Raw genomic sequence first — 21,601 nt, 5'->3', positions numbered from 1 at the left:
CTTCTTATTGCTGAGATCATCATCATCATTACTACTTCACCGAGATTATCATCATAGTACCACAAAGGTCCTTACTGTTGCACCATTTCTTGCTTCATCACCATGTCAACGAGTTCTTTCTACTGTTGCACTATCAAGGTCATCACTAAGATCACTATTGTTGCAACACTATTGTACCGAGACTTATGACAACATCTAGTAGTATGCCGAGAGAGTATCACTGAGATCCTTATAATAGTTATGACAAGAACGTGACTGTGTCTTTCTTATTGATACCTCCACCGAGACTGTAATTGTATTCTCCTTGCACTGAGATCACAACTATACCGAGAAGGTGTACCATTGTAATGCCTATCTAAAAATCACAATGATCCTCTTTCATACGAAATACTGAACTATTTCCTTTATTCAAGTTTCCTGCACCACTATACCTTGTTCGCGATTTTGAACTCCCTACACCCATCCAAGATTGCAGAGACTTGTCCGAGATTCTGGGCTTCTGTGGTGACTTTAGCTGTGTATATATAGTTGTCTATTCATGTATTCAATCTGACATGACAATGTGAAACGTTGTGTCTTTTTATTGAGCTGACATGTCATTTATATTCATTTGTAGGCCAACATGACTATGTTTTACATCGTTTAGCTTGCTTCCTTATTCAAGAGGATTGTACTTGCCTTGGAGGGCTGATCTAGACTCTAGGTTGACTCATATACATTACGTGTATGCTCAAGAAGAGCTCTTTGACTCTTTGACTTTCCTATAGCACTTCAACATGTGTTGGACCTATGTAATGAGCAAGAAACTTATTTTATAATTTTACAAAAATAATATTTCTTTTCTTTTACAAGTACAAAGATCAAAATTACATTTATGAAGACCAAACCTAGTTACACTTTTTTCAACATCATTGACATCAAATAAAGAGATTTTTTGTTTTCCAAATTATTGTTTTCTTTTTTATTTTTATTTTTTCATTTTAGTGTTAATATCTCATGTTAAGTTCATTACATTACCTTTTTGTTTTCTTGTGTACTAACCAATCTCTGTAATTCCATGTGAAAAACAACATAAGAAGTGATTTTTGGATTCCATTGTTCCAAAAAACATGAACTCCGGCTTATATCAACATTGTCAAGGATTTGTAATAAAATGTTGCAACTAAAAATTCAATGTAATTGGTCATTGTCGCAAAACCTTTATGCTCACAGTAACTCCTCAAAGTAACCTTTCAATCGTTTGTTTGAATATATTATCTATAGAATATTGAGCTAAGAATAGCTCTTAATTGGTCATCAAAAACATCCATACAATCCATTCACTCTTAGGGTTGCTAACAAAATACCTACAGTCTTAAGTAAGAAGTTCAAACTCCTTTTGATATATGAATTTGATTTACCAGTCCTCATTTTTATCATAGTTATTATCTTTTATTTTATTTTTTTTAAGCATAACACGATTTCTCCCACTCAATTCTCAGTAAAATGAATACCATTTGTACCGTCCATTTGCACTCAATCTCAACCATGGTGAAATGGTTAGCTAATTGCCATGGTTTCTGTCCTATTAGATGGTTGCATTTGCACTTATTCTTTGAGTGTTTATTTTTCTCATGAAGAAAAAACAACATAATTTCTTTAAATAAACAAAAGTAGTTACATTGATAATGATATATATGCAGTCCATACTATCTGATACCACATTGTATAGATGATTTAAAAACTGATCATCACTAACACTTTGAAAGATCATAAAATAATGGGTCATAAAAATTTCTTAGTTCTTATGTGTTCAGGTATGAACATGTTAATTCAACGAACTACAAAATATAAATGAAGCATGCAATACTCAAACCCAAAGTATGGAAAAATAAGAGCAAATCAAAAAAATATCACAACACCAAAGTGATAATGAACTTCATCCAATGTCGACTATGTCTCCGAGCCCCAATCCAATGATGATGAGGCAAATTCATTAAGCACAACAACTGAATAATGAGTACATGCGTATCTATGTCAATATAAGAAAAGATTCTCTCATTGAGTGATGATGTCTCTCCTACAAAGAGATATTCTCCTACGAAAAAGTCTCACTCATAGTCATTTCCACAAAAAGATAGAGAACATAAAAAAGACACTCTCACATAATTTGGCATCAAGTCCACTGGAATCCGTTGCTTGGATTCAAAATATACTCAACATCATCACAAATGTCTCATGATCCTAAGACCAAAAACGGTAAATATGACCAGTGCCCATTGAAGTGTCAACATTTCCTTCTCTTAAAACACCAATCTAAAGCTCACTTGAAAATCAGTTGCTCAAATGAGAGAATGAACATCCACAAATGAATTCCTTATGAAATTTCAACTCATTTGATTTTAAACTTGATTATATTTTTCTCAATCCCTCCAAACACTCACTCTAGATTTCTCGTCTCAAAATGAATGTGTAGAAAATTACAATGACAAAACCTCCATTTCTGCATGCATAAGTACAAAGTCCACTAATCATAAACTTTGCATAAAATGCAAACCCTCTACACTCTTGCACACAAATCCTCCATATTTTCCATTGGAAGAAAAATAGGTAAATGGAACCCCATTATGCCTCTTAAGATGACTTGATCAAAACATCCAACGACAAGCCTCCAACTACAAAAATTACACTGCCATGATGTCCAGAAGAGCCAAAAACCCTTGGTTGGGCTCTTCTTGTGCTAAAAAATGCTAAAAAATGAGCAAAATACCCCCCTTACAAAATAACATTGTCAAACAACTCTACAAAAGAGCTCCACTATGCAAACGGTTCAACAAAATGATCCCTAGCTCGTCTGGATGGGTGTGTGTGCTATTATGGCACTGGTCATAGGTTCGCATCATAATTAGAGTTGGTGGTTGTGTTGGTCATTTTTATATTAAATAAAAAGTTTAATGACTGTCAGTTGACCGGCTGCACTAGTCACATTGGATCTCAAACCATTGGTGGTTGACATCACCCGTCGGCGTTACCTCCAGTTACAAACCTTCCATATAACTGTCACTGTTAATATTTATGCCTACACTCATAACACCCCACCGTCGGTCACACGATATTCCATATAACCAAGTGTTAGACCAATCGGGCTAGCCCAAGGGTCCAACATTTTAATGCCAACCATTCCCTATTGCCAAAATAAATAGAAATGTCAATCCACCTATTAACAAGCTGTATTTAACCCGATTGGTCAAGCGTTGGTTTCATGGATGTGAGGTCAGTGGTTTGAATCTTTCTAAGGCCTGTTTGGCCGAATAAATTTTTAGCACGAATATGGAGGCCACATGGCAGCCTCTGATAGGCCCATGTGGCACCCTCTGATGATCCAAGTGGCTCCAGAAAGATACACAAGACAAAGAGGGTTTATGAACGCTCGAAAATCAAAGTGTTTAGAATGATGTCGACCTAGGACCAAAGCGTAGATCTCGTCACCGCGAAGGTGCAAACGGTTCGTCAAACCGAGCTCGTATGAGGGAGAATGGGCCAGTCAAAGTTTTGGTCAAAGTTGGGTTGTGGGCTAAGTTTAAGTGTCCTACAATTTCATTGACCCCGAGGCATAAATCTAGGTCTCGAAATCAGTCGAAATTGTTGCCTCGTTAATTTTCCCAATGATCCTTATTTTCTAGAAGTTTCAAAAACAACCTCCCTCTTTCTAAAAATAAAAAATAATAATTATTATGAGGTGGCAGGCCACCACCCCCGCCACCCCAAAATTTCATAACCAAATAGAAAAGTTTTTTATTATAAGGTCGACGGGCCATAACCCCTGCCAGCCTAATCGCCCTAGCCCTTTAAAACAACCATCACAACAAAATTTTAATTATTATAAGGCCGACAGGCCACAACCTCCCACCGACCAAAATCGCAATCACAATACAAATCACAACAATATATGTATTTTTGGGCCAGCGGCCATAACCCCCACCGAACCCTCCTCCATCGCATATATATATATATATATATATATATATATATATATAACAAAACTGTTGTATTATTCGGCGTGGGCACGGGCCACCGATGGTGGACCCAGCTCACAACCTATCGCCCCGACCCATTATACATATGTGATAACCATATTATAATAGCGCTGATCTTTGAAATCGGTGAAACCACCATATAAAGCGTTGATATATATGCCAACAGATAGTGCCGATCGTCGATACGCTCCAACCAACCTCCATATATATCAAGCACTTATCGCTGATTTCCAAAAACGCCGATCACTGATATGCAACAGTGTGGGGATTTTGGGGGCGGGCCACCCAATTTGGACCTGACCCCCTAGTTATGTATGGTTTATTTTGTTAAAAATTATTTATGGAGGGGCGGGATTTGATCCCTCGACCCCTCCTCAACCAACGTATATTTTTATCATTGAGCCATAACTTCTCACCTTGGTAAATCTGTCGAAGGTTATTTATATAAACCATGTATTTTACCTTTGCACAAAGTTCGAGGAAGCAGAAGGCGGGCACAAATTTTGAGGCAGATTAATTAATATTTTAATGCAAGAACCATGAATTTTGCAGGAGGGCAAAATTTTCACTTTGTCAGAAACTGACAAATTTTATATGGATTCTACACCTCTTGTTCCCATGAACGCAATGTTGCTGTTTGTTTCTCCATTAGAGGTCTGCATTTTTTGGTCATTTTCAGAATGCACGTGGAACCATGATTTCAGCGAAAACAGGGAGCATAACCATGAGCCTTGAAATTTTCCCAAGGAGGTAAAATTTTGCCATGTCAGAACATATTCAAGTTTATACTTGTTTTTCATGGATTTCTGCAGGGATCACAATGGCCAGATCATATTTTCCATCTGTGTTGCAGATTTCCAGTCCATCCATGGAGCGGAATCTTTGAGGAATCCCGAGGGAATCTAAAATATTCCTTGAGCCCAGAATTCTCAACTTCTTAGAATTCGGATTTTGGATAGTCGATTCAGCACTACTCGATGCCACAAATCTGATGGTACACTCAGATTTTTCATTCTCTCATTTCTTCTTCTAGTCACTTTTCTAAGTGCCAGTGCAGATGTCCACATTCATGTGCGAGCAGTCATCTTCATACGATCGATGCCTTGAGATTGATGGTCTAAGCAACTTCAACAGTGTGACATCCACTTCTTCAAAGGGCCCTTGGTTGTGAGGTATATGATGTGTTCATGTACTTCTTATTTATGCATTATGCTGCATAGATCCTTGATTGATGTTGATGCAGGATCTTGTTTATTACATGTTGTCATGATTCCTTGCTTGATTTGATGCAGAATCTTCTATGTGATGTACTTGCTGTCATAACTCATCATGTTATGTTTTGAGATCCCTTGTTGTATGTTGTTAGGATACTCTTATTGTTGTCATGCATGTTTTGCATTGAGATCCCTTTTATGCCATGTTGGTGGGATACTCATCATGCATGTTTTTGTGTCATACTGATAGGAGTCTTTTGACTGAGAGTTCTAGTAGTGGAACATCTCTTAGAGCCACTCCTGCGTGAGGGAATTTTTCCTTGTATGATCGCGACATAATCTCTTGTGTACATCACCATTATTAACAACATTTAATACATCGGCCTACACCATATTGACATCGGGGCCTAGAGACGTAGTCCATCCTGGATGAACTCTGTTATCAACGTCTTGTTATTTCATGTGCTGATGATTGTTATGTTCTTCTTCTTTTCCGCATGAAAATGTATTAATTAATTTTCTTTTAAAATGAAATTTAACACATCACGAAAGTAAAAGGTCTTGGAAGGGTCCTTTGTCACACTCGGACTTGGATCAAGTGGTATCAAAGTGGTCTTTGCATTGATGTGAATTGCAGTGTGAACAATGGATCGTGCAGCAACAGAAGATGAAAGAGAGATGTACGAGATCATGCTCAACATTTCCAATAGAGTGGAAATCATGTATGAAACTCTACAGAAAGAGACAAAGGAAAAGGAGGGATTGCAGCTTCAGTTGCAAGCCACAGAAGAGGCCATGGAAGAACTGAAGCAAAACAAACATAATATTCAAACAGAGAACGCTGAACTGAAGACACATCTACATGAAGAGAAGGAGGAAAAATAAAGTTTTCTACGACAGCTGCAAGCAAAGGACGAGGCCTTGGAAAAGCTGCAGCAAGACCTATGTGAGGTAAAAAGTAGTTCTCCATCTTCATGTATGTGCCTTGATGATGATTTTGCTATTTTTGAAAATCATACCATAGGAATTGGCTCCAAACTGTTGAAGAGAATGGGGTATGAAGGAAAAGGCTTGGGCGTTAATGGCCAAGGCATTGTCAATCCCATCAAAGTAGAGGAATTACCCCATCAAGCAGGACTTGGGTATGTGAGAAAAGAAGTTGGGGAATGCGTCACGACAATTAGCAAACCACCAACAACGAATGATGAGAATCTCTCATCAGTTCTTTCCAAATCGAAAGAGGAGGTAAAATATGTTGATTTCCTTTCGGTTTCATCTTCTCATAGTGTGATGTCTATTGGAGATTTGGAGATCCCAGTTACAGGGACAAACATGATACTCCTTACAAGGATGAGGCACGAGGAGGAAGAAGAACTTGGTGTTAATAACCAAGGCATAACTCAACCTTTGGAGGTTGTGCATGAACATCGATTTGCAGGCTCGAGATACACTAAAGGAGAGTGCTCGAAGGTGTCAAAATTGTCCGAGACATCGTTGAAATTGTCAAGGAAAGAGAATGATGGGAACACAACCCCATCATCCCATGGCAGTGCCCATTGCAGGGAGAGAGTCGAGGCAAGCTCTCATCGCCATACTGACATCAGAAACAACAAGGGAAGGTATAACCACTTTCGATCTTTGAATGTTCATTTCGATTATGATCATGTTAATAATGAATGTAAAACATGGCATCAAAAAACATGTACCTTTTGTGGATTCCATAACCATACCTTTTCTAAGTGTTGGAAAAGGATGGCAACTAAAAAATATGAGGCGTGAAAAACCGTCGCAACAGCAGGTTAAGCAGATATGGAGGAAGAAAACCTACTGCTGTCATTGCAACATAAATGGCCATCAAAGAGCCACTTGTTGGAGGCTACATCCAGAGCAGCACCTTAAAGACGAAGCGTTGGTGCGTGAACCAGGTGAAGTAGTTGTTCAACCAGCAAAACCACCTCAAGGAGGTGACCCATTCACCTTGATAAGTGAAAAATGGTTTCTAGACATGTTGTCGTTTCATGGTCATTCTTTTGTAAATCATTTGTTGCATTTTAAAATGTAAAAGTGATGATGTGTTTCCATCACTTGGTCAGTAACAATGATGTCTGGTCATGTTTTGAGTCGTATGTTACACTCTTAAAGTGATGTTATGTTTCCATCACTTGTCAAAACAATAGTGTCTGGCCTTATGTATGTAAGTCATGTGTTGTAGTGATGATGAGTTTTCCATCACTTGTTGAAGCAACCATGATAGGTTGGCCTTGTCGTCATAGCTAGGGTTTGCATCCATCTTGTTGTAAACTTGACCACCGAGTATGTGTTATAAACTCGTGGCAAGTATGTGGCGTTTGGGTCATTAGTTGGTCATGTCATTCAAGCATGTAATTTGCAAAGCAATGCACTATAGGTTGCAAAGGTAGCAGGTGTTGGCTCGTCGCTTAAGGCTCCGAAGAACAAAGGTGAAGGAGATGGAAGTGAGACCTTTTTAGGACACTTGTGATGCAGGCAGGGTACAAAGAGAGTTGCAGATTATTTTTCATGCTTTTGGAGGACCAAAAGCTCCTCAGTGGGGAGGATTGATCCAGGTGGCTCTAGAAAGACACACAGGACAAAGAGGGTTTATGAATGTTTGAAAATCAAAGTGTTTAGAATGATGCCGACCTAGGACCAAAGCATAGATCTCGTCGTCCTAATCGCGGAGGTGCGAATGGTTCGTCAAACCGAGCTCGTATGAGAGAGAACATGCCAGTCAAAGTTTTGGTCAAAGTTGGGATGTGGGCCAGGTTTAAGTGTCCTACAATCTGACTGACCCTCAGGCATAAACCTAGCTCTTGAAATCAGTCGAAATTGTTGCCTCATTAATTTTCCCAATGACCCTTATTTTCTAGAAGTTTCAAAAACAACCTCCCTCTTTCTAAAAATAAAAAATAATAATTATTATGAGGTGGCAGGCCACCACCCCTGCCACCCCAAAATTTCATAACCAAACATAAAAGTTTTTATTATAAGGCCGACGGGCCATAACCCCCGTTGGCCTAATCACCCCAACCCTTTAAAACAACCATCACAACAAAATTTTAATTATTATAAGGCCGATGGGCCACAACCTCCCGCCGGCCAAAATCACAATCACAATACAAATCGCATCAATATATGTATTTTCGTGTCGGCGGCCATAACCCCCACTGAACCTCCTCCATCGCATATATATATATATATATATATATATATATATATATATATATATATATATATATATATAACAAAACTGTTGTATTATTTGGGGTAGGCATGGGCCACCGGCGGTGGACTCGGCCCACACCCTATCGCCCCGACCCATTATACATATGCGATAACCATATTATAATATCACTGATCTGTGAAATCGATGCAACCACCATATAAAGCACTGATACATACGCCAACAGACAGCGCCGATCGCTGATACGCTCCAACCAACCTCCATATATATCAAGCGCTGATCGCCAATTTCCAAAAACACCGATCATCGATATGCAATAGCGCGGGGATTTTGGGGGTAAGCCACCCAATGCAGACCTGACCCCCCAGTTATGTATGGTTTTTTTTGTTAAAAATTGTATATGGAGGGGCAAGATTTGATTCCCCCGACCTCTCCTCAACCAATGTATATTTTTACCATTGAGCCATAAATGCTCACCTTGGTAAATCTGCTGAAGGTTGTTTATATAAAACCTATATTTTACCTTTGCACACAGTTTGAGGAGGTAGAAGGCAGGCACGAATTTTGAGGAAAATTAATTAATATTTTAATGCAGGAACCATGAATTTTGCAGGAGGGCAAAATTTTCACTTTGTCAGAAATTGACAAATTTTATATGGATTCTACACCTCTCATTGCCACGAACGCAATGGTGTTGTTTGTTTCTCCATCAGAGGTCTGCATTTTTCGGTCATTTTCAGAATGCACGTGGAACCATGATTTCAACAAAAATAGGGAGTGGAACCATGAGCCTTGAAATTTTCCCAAGGAGGTAAAATTTTTCCATGTCAGAATATAGTAAAGTTTATACTTGTTTTTCATGGTTTTCCGTAGGGATCGCAATGGCGAGATCATATTTTCCATCTGAGTTGCAGATTTCCAGTCCATCCATGGAGCAGAATCTTTGAGGAATCCCAGGGAAATCTAAAAGATTCCTTGAGCCCAGAATTCTCAAATTCTCAGAATTTGGATTTTGGATAGTCGATTCAACACTACTCTACACCAAAAATTTGATGGTACACTCAGATTTTTCATTCTCTTATTTATTCTTCTAGTCACTTTTCTAAGTGCCAGTGCAAATGTTCACATTCATGTGCGAGCAATCATATTCATACGATTGATGCCTTGAGATCAATGGTCCGAGCAGCTTCAACAGTGTGACATCCACTTCTTCAGATGGCCCTTGGTTGTGAGGTATATGATGTGTTCATGTACTTCTTCTTTATGCATTATACTGCACAGATCCTTGATTGATGTTGATGCAGGATCTTGTTTATTACATGTTGTCATGATTCCTTGCTTGATTTGATGCAGAATCTTCTATGTGATGTACTTGCTGTCATAACTCATCATGTTATGGTTTAAGATCCCTTGTTGTATGTTGTTGGGATACTCTTGTTGTCGTCATGCATGTTTTGCATTGAGATCCCTTTTATGCCATGTTGGCAGGATACTCATCATGCATGTTTTTGTGTCATACTAATAGGAGTATTTTGACCGAGAGTTCCAGTAGTGGAACATATCTTAGAGCCACTCCTGCGTGAGGAGATTTTTCCTTTTATGATCGCGACATCATCTCTTGTGTACATCACCATTATTGACAACACTTAATGCAGTGGCCTACACCATCTTGACATTGGGGCCCAGAGACGTAGTCCCTCCTGAACAAACTCCATTATCAACGTCTTGTTATTTCATGTGATGATGATTTTTATGTTCCTCTTCTTTTCCACATGTATATGTATTCATTAATGTTCTTTTAAAATCCAATTTAACACATCACAAAAGTAAAAGGTCTTGGAAGGGTCCTTCATCACACCTAGACATGGATCATCTGATTAGCCCACGTGGCAGCCTATGGTTGGGCCACCTCAATGCCATATGCCCAGTCACCTTGATGACGTCAGCTCCCTAGTCAACCAATGTACTACCCTGTGTCATCGTCTGATTCGTCGCTATCAAATATGTACTGCCAACCACAAGTTGCCACATCAGTTGATAATTCACTGTAAAAATGACACGTGGAAAAATTTGATTGGTCCAATTGAACACTGAAAATTCAAAATTTGAGTGACATGTGTCAACCTATTATTTTTCTGTATCATTGGCCTAACATCATGATGACGTTAGAAGTATAGCAGTCAGACTACCACATGATTCTCAGACTTGCCATTTGACTTTTTGCATGTGTTGACCTGAACTTTGTGTCAGGCCAGGGTAACTCCAGCAATGAGCGGAAGAAAACAATTAAATGAGAAAACACTGATTGATTCCTTTATTCATTAGCCAGCACTTTATTTATACACATATAAAACGGATCAGTTCATCTTCTAGATGACTGTCCGACTTCACCTCATCCGTTTCGGATTAGGTGTCAACATTCCCCCCCTTAATCTGAAGGGATGTTGGTGAGTCCAAGCATCATTCTGAATTTTTCAAGCTTTTCTCTTCCAAGCGCTTTGGTGAAGATGTCTGCAATTTGCTCGTTTGTGGAACAATGACGAAGATGGATTGTTTTGGCCTCAACATGATGTCGGATCAGATGATATTTAGTATTGATGTGCTTAGTACGATCATGGAACTTTGGGTTCTTGGCCAACTTTATTGCAGATGTGTTATCAATCATGAGTGGAGTTGATTGTATTTGTTTTACCTGCAAATCTTCAAGAATTTTCCTGAGCCACACAATTTCTTTCGTTGCTTCAGCTGCTGCCACGTATTCTGCTTCTGTTGTGGAATCTACTGGTACTGATTGTTTGCGTGATCTCCAGGAGACAACTCCTGATCCAAGACTCATAGCATATCCTGAAGTAGATACCCCGGTTTCTTTGTCTCCATCGAAGTCTGAATCAGAGTATCCAATCAAGTTGAAGTCGTTCACCTGTGTATACTTGATTCCAAGGTCTTGAGTTCCCTTCAAGTACCTTAGAACTCTTTTTGCAGCAGACCAATGTCCCTCACAAGGCCTTTGCATAAATCTGGAGAGGATTCCAACAGCAAATGAAATGTCTGGTCTAGTAGTAGTGAGGTAGATGAGACTTCCTACAAGCTGTCTATACTTTGTTGCATCCTCAAATTCCTTTCCTTCAGTAGATGTGAGCTTCAAGTTTTGTTCCATTGGAGTAGAGAGGGGATTGCACTCTGTCATGCCAAATCTGTATAACAAATCTCCAATGTATTTCTTTTGAGAAAGAAATATGGACTTTGGATGTTGGGTTACTTCAATGCCAAGATAGTAATGAACATAGCCCAAATCAGTCATTTCAAAGATTTTTCCTAATTCTTTCTTTATGGATGCAATATAGCTTTCATTGTTCCCTGTCATTAAAAGATCATCTACATATACCACAAGATATACAACTGTTTTTCCAACTTTCTTGACAAATAAAGTTGCATCATCAAGATCAAAATGATTGAAGTTGAGTTTCAGAAGATGCTCAGTTAGTTTTTCATACCAGGCTCGTGGTGCTTGTTTGAGGCCATACAAGGACTTCACAAGTTTGCATACTTTGTGTTCATGTCCTTTCACAGCAAATCCTTCAGGCTGGGACATAAAAACATTCTCTTTTAGATCTCCATTCAAGAATGCAGTTTTTACATCCATTTGATGGACTTTCCAACCGTTCTGAGCAGCTAGTGCAAAGAGTGTCCGGATGGTGGCCCATTTTGCTGTGGGGGCAAAAGTTTCCTCATAATCGACCCCTTCCTTCTGTGCAAAACCTTTTGCCACAAGCCTAGCTTTGTGCTTGTCAAGTGAGCCATCAGCTTTGTACTTGTTCTTGTAGACCCACTTGCAGCCAATTGGTTTGGTTCCAAATGGAGGATCAACCAGCTTCCAAGTGCCATTCTTTATGAGGGCATCATACTCCTTCTGCATCGCTTCTTTCCATTCATCATGAGAAGCAGCTTCTTTGAAGGAAGTTGGTTCAAAATCTGTAGACAAGTTCAATTCACAATCATAAGTAACATCCATATCAACAGGTGAATTAGAGTTATCTACATCACCTCCATCTTGTCGGTTTGAATTTCTGGTTCCTGTTTTTCCAATTTCATCAGGATGAACACTTTCAAGTGTCTTTGTCAGCCACTTTGGGGGACCTTTCTGAGATGGTCCAGGCTGTTCTGTTGATTGAGTTGGGTCTGAATCAAGATTGAGTCTCCCAATTCTATCAATTACATCACTTAAAGCATCATCCGTTGTTGGAGTGTCATGCAGGGGAGATTGTTCTTCAGAAGGAGATTCCACATGTTGATCTAGTATAGGAATGCCCCCTTCAAGATGTGGAATCTGATTATCAAACTCTTGAAATGATTTCGGTTTTGTGAATCTATCCAAGCGATCAAGTTGCCGCTCAACAACATTGTCAGATTTGGATGATTCAAGAAAAATGACATCTCTAGATAAAACAAACTTTTTATTTACTTCATCATAAAGGCGGTATGCTTTAGATGTGTTTGAATACCCCAGGAAGATACACTTACGACTTCTTGCACCAAGTTTGTTTCTATGTACCTTTGGTATTAAAGCATAACAGGTGGAACCAAATATCCTGAGATGTTTGACCGAAGGAACATGTCCATACCACAATTCATAAGGAGTCTTGTTTCTTATAGCACTAGATGGACATCTATTCTTTATATATGCAGCACATAGAACAGCATCAGCCCAAAACATTGTCTTTACATTTTTGAAGAAAAGCATGGATCGTACCATATTCAAAATTGTTCTGTTCATTCTTTCAGCTACACCATTCTGTTGAGGATTATAAGGCACAGTTGTTTGATGTTTAATCCCATGTTGGCGAAGATAGTGTTCAAATTCATTTGATGTATATTCTTTTCCATTATCAGTGCGAATAGACCCAATATGAGATTGTGCATCATTTTCAATCCACTTATGAAAATTCTTAAATGTTTGAAAAGCATCAGATTTGTTCTTCAATAAGTAAACCCAACACATTCTGGTGTAATCATCAGTAAATGTCATGATATATTTATTTCCATTTGCAGAAGGAACAGGCATTGGACCACATAAATCTGAATGAATAAGTTCAAGCTTCCTATGTGCTCTTGAATGTGAATCATGAAAAGACTGTTTGCTATGCTTTCCTAGAATGCAAGCATCACATTGTTTATGTTTTCTAGGAATTGTAGGCAAACCAACAACACCATTTTTCTTCAACAAGCGGAGACTATCATAGTTTAAATGCCCAAATCTAGCATGCCATAATAAACTTGATGGAAGTGCACCTTCTTCATGATGAGAAATATATGAGAAATGCTGTGCATGAGCAGAGGTTCCTTGCAGTTTAAGGAGTCTTTCTTCTTCTATACCCCTCATGACAAGTGAGTGGTCAGATGCCTTTCTTACCTCAAGCTTGCCATCAAACATGTGAATGGAGTGACCTTGCTGGCGGATGTGAACCAGGGACATCAAGTTTCTCTTCAGCTGTGGGAGATATAGAACATGATCCAGAAGAAAGTCTGGAAGACCAGGCAGTTTAAGCCTGATTGTGCCAAGCCCTGATGGCTTGATTTTTGACTGATCTGCAAAGTATACTGCTCCATCAACATTGTTAGTGAAATCTTCAAAGAAATCTCTCCTATGAGTCATATGACAGGTTGCTCCTGAATCAAGCAACCAGTCATTTTTCGAAGAAGCAAGTGAAGCATTAAACAAATCTTCATTTACTCCAATATTACATTGTGCCTCAATATAGTGTGCAGATTCGGGTGCTTTACCTTTGTCTGAGTCATCAGTTTTACCTTTCTGCTGATTTCTTCTCTGCTCAACTTTGTCCCATGGTAGCTTGCATGTAGAAGCATCATGTGATCCATTTCGTTTGCAGCGAATGCAATGCAGATCTGCCTTTTCTGCTTGAGAATGTCTGCCCCCCCTGCCTCTGAAGTATCTTCCTCTTCCTCTTCGTCCACCTCTTCCTCTTGCAGAATCTTGAGCAGGATGCTTTTCTTTGTGAGCAAGGCAAACAGTCTCTTCAGAAGATTCAGGGACTGTTTTCTTTCCAAAGGCTTTCTCTCTTTCAGCAAACTTTTTCACAAGAGAGTCAAAGGTTATATCTTTAAGGTTTCCATTTGCTTGTAAAGACTCAAGATAATTGGAGTAGGTAGGATAGAGTGCTTTGAGAAAGGCAATAAGAGAGATATCCAGCTCAACCTTAGTGGATTTTATATCATGCATTATAGACTTTATTTCAGATGCAAGAGCAAGAGGATCATTATTTTTCAGTTCAAGAGTGAAGAGTTTAATCATGAGCTGCACAACTTCAAGTGCAGAATGTGTATCATAGAGTTCTTTAAGCTTTTGTATAACTTCAAAAGCAGTGGAATAGCAGGAAATATGACGACTTACTTCCTCATTGACAGATGCTGCGATCAATGCAAAGGCTTTGCTGTTCTTGTTTTCCCAAATGGCGAGTTCTTTGTCTGATGTGGGCTGCACAGGGTCTCTGTCTTCTTCTCCGACACACACACCTTTCCACAGCTCATTGTAGATGAGGGTGTGTTTTACCATCCGAGACCATTCAGAATAGTTCTCCTTGCCAGTGAGAACTATTCCGACCATAGAAATGATTGAATGCATTCTGTAAAAAAAATTATCTCTGCCAAAAAAGCTTCTGTTGATAGAAAACTTCTGCTGGGAAAAAAAAAAAATCCTTATGTCACAGCAAGACTTCTGCTGGAAAAAAAATCTTATATATACATTAGTGTTCAACAGAGAAAAAGAAAGCGCTCATATGTATCTTCAACATATATCACTGTTCAATAGAGAAAAAGGAGAGTGCTGTATCTTCAACATATATCACTGTTCAATAGAGAAAAAGGAAAGCGCTGAATATTCAACATATATCATTGTCTCAATGAAAAAATCAAGGGCGCTTACTGCTTATATCTTATATCTCGCATCAATATCTCACAACAAAACATATATCAATATATCACAGTTTAAAAAAGAGGGCGCTCACTGCTTATATCTTATATCTCGCATCAATATCTCACAACAAAACATATATCAATATATCACAGTTTAAAAGAGAGCGCTCACTGCTTATATCTTATATCTCGCATCAATATCTCACAACAAAACATATATCAATATATCACAGTTTAAAAGAGAGGGCGCTCTTCGTTGCCACAGATGTCTGGCAATGAATTGCTGGAATGAATGCGGGATTCCATTCTCAATACCAACAGAGTTTCACACAGTTTCACACTTGGGCGCACCCACATCATGGGTTCCACACTTCCATAACGCAGTCACCACAGCTATATTGACAGAAATGTCACCGCGCTCGGGTTGCTCATTTTTCAATTGCAATTTCCACTTAACACTCTTCTGCTCCGTTCTTCTACCGCTGCTGCTCTCCGAAAGTTCTTAACACTCTTCTGCTCCGATACCATGTCAGTTCTTACCACAGCTGTCACCACAGCTATATGCCAATTCTAACCACAGATTAAAAAACGATAAAAAACGATACCAACACGATTTCTTTGCCGAGAATAGTCCTTTTAAAAAACGCAGTGATACCAATCTTATCAATGAGAAAACGCAGCAATACCAATCTTATCAATGAGAAAACGCAGCAATACCAATCTTATCAATGAGAAAACGCAGTGATACCAATCTTGTCTTTAAAAGAAAACGCAGCAATACCAACGCAGCAATACCAACGTTCTTCACCGCAGTATTATGCTTTGGTTTGTTTGAACATATCTCAATCTCTCCCACGAGAGCGGCAATCCCGACCTCGCACAGAATCTCAAGCATGATCTATCTCAACTCCAAACGTACAGCGTCGAGATGGATAGGCTTTGGCGGTCACAAGTGCCAGCGTCTCAGTGTGATGTGTGGAAACGGAAGCTGGAGCAGAATGTCAGGTCAGACATACCATGTCAGAGCAGGTATGTCAAAGGCAGCGCAGAGAGGGGCATCGACAGAGGCAGCGTATTCAGGCCAGAGAGCGCAGAGGCAGAGGCAGGAGTTACAGCTAATTTAAGGGACTGGGACCTGGGCTCTGATACCATGTCAGGCCAGGGTAACTCCAGCAATGAGCGGAAGAAAACAATTAAATGAGAAAACACTGATTGATTCCTTTATTCATTAGCCAACACTTTATTTATACACATATAAAACGGATCAGTTCATCTTCTAGATGACTGTCCGACTTCACCTCATCCGTTTCGGATTAGGTGTCAACACTTTGACCTGTAATAACTTTCACATATGGACTCTGTTTGAGCCCGTTCAAGTTGTGTTGGATTTAGGATTTTGAGATCTAATCAATAGAGCCATTTACAAGGAATTTTGATAAAATTCAAATTTTAAGTGTTTAAAGGTCCACCTAGATCATGCCTTCCCATAAAAAGAACTTTTGGTCTCCAAAAGATTTTACAACATGAAATAGACTCAAATGCCAAATTTCCATACATAGTGACTCAAAAACAAGCCAAAAAAAGACCTAGAATTCCAAAAGAAACACTATGTTTCATATAAGTGATTTATACATGGCATCACTTTTTACAAATTTCCCAACAAGAATATACAAGAAGTAATTACAAATATCAAAGCAAACTAGTTGTACAGATTGTCTACCCATTCCTTCCCTAACCATGCCTATGGGTTCTCTTTCTGCACCCGCTTTGCTTCAAAGGCTTTTTCAAGAACTGCATCAGCGTCCACTTTGCCACCTCTCTCTTCCCTCTTAGGGGATCACATGACATCTTTGTCCTTTTTAGGATGAAGTTTCGGATGGAGTTGCCAACACTTCTTAATATAGTGCCCACTTATATTGCAGTGGGTGCAAAAATTCTTACACGGGTTTTGTGGTAAGAAGACTTTCAAACCTGGGAGAGGTTCCTCATGTCTCTTCCCAATTTTTTGGTCTATATTTTTGACCAAAGTATTATGTTGTTCACACTTAGACACACAATGGTCAGTCGCAAGAAAAACATACAAGGAAACTTTTTCCATAAATGATCACACGCATAATTTTTTAGAATACCTATGACACTTATAATTTTCTTTTTGGTTATGAATTTGACGAGGAGAATTGGACTTTTCATTTCCTTTGGAATTTTCATTTCCTCTATGAATACAACTTGTAAATATCACTACCATCATGATGTAATTTACCATCTCTTTGTAGGAGCCCTTTTGGCACAAACTCCACACTTGACAATTTCTTTGCCTTAGCAATTTTGGAGCACTCTCTAATTTCTTCATGGCCATAACCCAATCCTTCATATCGTGTTCGTTCCTTCACCTTGATAAGATTGAAGATTCCTTGGCCATCGACTCCAAGGCCCCTTCCATAATAACCCATATAAGTTAAAAGTTTCATACCAATACCTTTGGTATTATTTTCAAAAGCTACAAAATATGTGTCATCAACATTAATGGAAGGAGTAGAACTAGGAATACTAATGACCTCCTTTGACCAAAAATCCTTCTCTTTCGTTTCCACCGTTGATGAAGAGTGGATGATATTTCAAGAAAACAACTTTTCCCAAATGGCACATGGGGAGAATCTCTCAAATCTTGGAAAAAATCACAAGCATCATTCTCATTACAAGATCCATCTCTTGTGTATTAACCATACCACAAACTGGTTTCATCTTTGAGGGACTCTTTGATTCTTCTGGGGAAAACCACTCACTGGTCTGTTCATCCACAATATGCTACAATTGCATGCACATTTTCCACTTCTCCTCCTCTGTGGCTTCAAGTAATAGTCTTATCTCGACATTCTCCATTCGAAGAGATAAATTAATCTCCTCCAAATCTTGGAGTCATTCATGCTTTAGTTTTTTTCCCATGCTTACAACTTGGTTAGGCCTTCTCTAATACCACTTGATCTAAAAATTGATCGTCACTGATTCTTTGCAAGATCATAATATAATGGGTCTTAAAAATGTCTTATTTCTTATGTGTTTAGGTATGAACAAGTTAATTCAACGAACTACACAATATAAATGAAACATGCGATACTCAAATCCAAACTATGGAAAAATAAGAGCAAAGAAAAAAACTATCACAACACTAAAGTGATAATGGAGTTTGTCCTATGTCTCCAGGCCCTACTCCATTGATGATGAGGCTACTTTATTAAGTGAAACAATTGAACAATGAGTACATGCACATCTATGTCAATACAAGAAAGGACTCTCTCATCCAGTGGCGATGTCTTTCCTACAAAGAACTCTCACTCAGATTCATTTCTACAACAGGACAAAGAACATAAAAAGCACACTCTCACATAATGTGGCATCGAGTCCACTGGAATCCGCTACTCAGATTCAAAATATATTCAACATAATAAAAAAATGTCTCATGATCCTAAGAAGAAAAACTGTAAATATGATCACTTCCCATTGAAGTGTCAACACTACCTTCTCTCAAAACCCCAATCTTAATCTCACATGAAAATTGGTTGCTCAAATGAGAAAAGTGAAATCCACAAATGAATTCCTTGCAAAATTTCGAGTCATTTGAGTATAAACTTGACTATATTTCTATCAAGCCCTCCAAGGCCTCACTCTAGAATTCACTTCTCAAAATGCATGTGTAGAAAAGCACAATGACAAAACATCCAGTTCTTCTTGCATGAGTACAAAGTCCATTGATCATAAACCTTGCATAAAATAGAAACCCTCCAAACTCTTTTACAACAAATCTTCCATATTTTCCACTAGAAGAAAAACAGGTAAATGGAACACCATTATCCCTATGAGGATGACTTGATCAAAACATCCATCTACAAGCCTCCAATTGCAAAACTGATGTCCAGAAGAGCCAAAACCCCATGTCTAGGCTCTTAATGTGCTAAAAAAGGCTATAAAATGAGCAAAATAGCCCCCTTACAAAATAATACTATCAAACAACTCTACAAAAGAGCTCTGCTATATAAAAGATTAAAAAAAATGGGCCCTATCCCGATTGGTCGGGTATACATGCTGCTATGGCACTAGTCACAGTTTTGAATTACAGTTGGCATGTGGTTGTGTTGATTATTGTTATATTAAATAAAATTTTTAATTGCCACCATTCAGCTCACTGCACTAGTCACATTGGCGGTCAAATTGTTGGCAGTTGGCACCACCTGTCATCCCCCCCTCTGGTCACAGAGCTGCCATATAACTGTTGTCATTAATGTTTACACCTCCACTCATAATACCCCACCGCAAGTCACACGGTATTCCATATAACCAAGTGTCGTACCGGTCAGGCTAGCTCATTGCTTTAACATTTTAATGAAAATCGTCAATTGTTGTCAAAATAAAAGAAACGTTCGCCAAGATAAATAGATAAATAGTTTATCATAGCCTGATTGGTCAGGTATTGGTTTCATGGATGGGAGGTCAGTGGTTCAAATCATGTGGAGGCCAGTTCAACCAAATAATTTTTTATCATGAATCCTGAGGCCACATGGTGGCCTCTCATATGGCCACATGGTGCCCTCTGATTGGACCAAATGGCGGCCTATGGTTGGATCACCTCAATAACATATGCCTAGTCACCTTACAGATGTCAATTGCCTAGTAAACCACATACTTCCACATGTCCTCATCTCATTTGTCCCTGTCAAATCCGTACTCCCAACCATAAGTTGTGAAAGTTTCAAGTTTGAAATCTTATTGTAGTAACTAGAATTAATTATTCCAATTGTTAATTAATTTAACAATTTATCTGCTACGACTAATATTGAATAAATCACAATACAAGCTTCATAAATGAAGCTGCTGAAAATATTAGCATTGGAAACTAAGAAATTTGCTAGCACACACATACAAAATTATGACACACTTATTTTTGGACTAAAGTCCCCGGAAAAAATCAAATTGGGAAAACTAGCGCAGTAGCTGAGAGTTTTATATTATTATGCAGCAGTGAAATTATCTAAGTACAATCTAGATTTCGAATACTGTAATCCTATAGAGAAAATACTGGCAAAAATTATCTAAGGGAAATTACCCTCTCTCCGAGCAATCCCAACACTTGACTGCCTCTCAAAAGCAAGTCATCCACCTAGCTCTATGCAGGCCCCGCGTCACCTCTGCGTAGTCCCTCAAACATTTTAGCTTGGAACTTATGAAAATCAAGCCATCCTACCTGCTTATGACTGGGAAACTGTCTCTCTAGCACTCTGGAACTAATAACCAACTTCACCCTAGCAAAATCGAACTGACCTCCGAAGCTTTTGTGCTGCCTCTGCACAGCCTCCTGGAGAAATTTTTTCCTCTTTGCAATATACTCATTGGATATGGAAAACTATACCTCTGACTTCACTGTCCCTACCCCTCTCTATATTTTCTTCCCTTTTGAAGATTTAACTCTTTTGGAAACAATTACTCTCTACAAAAATTAAAATCTCCAAGGAAATAGATATGTGTGTGTGTGTGTTCTCCATATACCCACCAACTTATTCTAATAATCTTATGTTGGGACTCCAACGACCAAGACTAAAACTTAATCAAGGGCTAAAATCATATTAGAGCCGATCCATGCAATTTTCTAGATTATTCAAACCTTATCTCAATTAGTTTTGATTAATTAACCCCCTTTCCTAAGTTTAGAGTTAGGAAATAATTAAAAGTAGGCTAATAATATAATTGAGACACTTCTAGGTGGAATTTAGAGAAATGATTTCTAGGTTATGGAGAACTCTTGCATTTTAGCCTCTCCATAAAATTTTGAGACTAGAACACCTCTAACGCTACAAAAACTAATACTCCCTCTTAGCGAGGAAGGTGTTTTTGCACTGCACCATTGCTGCAACACCCTATCTCTATATCACCCTCTGTCACACTGCGAAAGTCTGGACACTGTGACTTCCTGTCACTACCTACCAACCACTATGCAACTTTTATGCTTCATCTATGATACTGCTAACCCTGCTATGTTGTTGTCAACTCTGCATCTGCACCACAACTCCCTCTCATCTATTGTTGCTGCAATTGCAACAAATTCAAATGAGAAGCATCCTAAATACTGAGTCATTTGTGTTTGTTTCTTCTGTCCCCTGAGTCCTCACCGCTACTAGCTACATCACTATCTACTGAAGAATCTATGATGTTTCTACCTGTGCCCTATTCCATTCTACATTGTTGCTAAC

Source organism: Pinus tabuliformis, chromosome Q (assembly GCF_031772625.1).
Source record: "Pinus tabuliformis cultivar Carrire ecotype Pingquan chromosome Q, CPIR1, whole genome shotgun sequence".
NCBI lineage: Eukaryota > Viridiplantae > Streptophyta > Pinopsida > Pinales > Pinaceae > Pinus > Pinus tabuliformis.
This window is presented reverse-complemented; position numbering follows the sequence as displayed.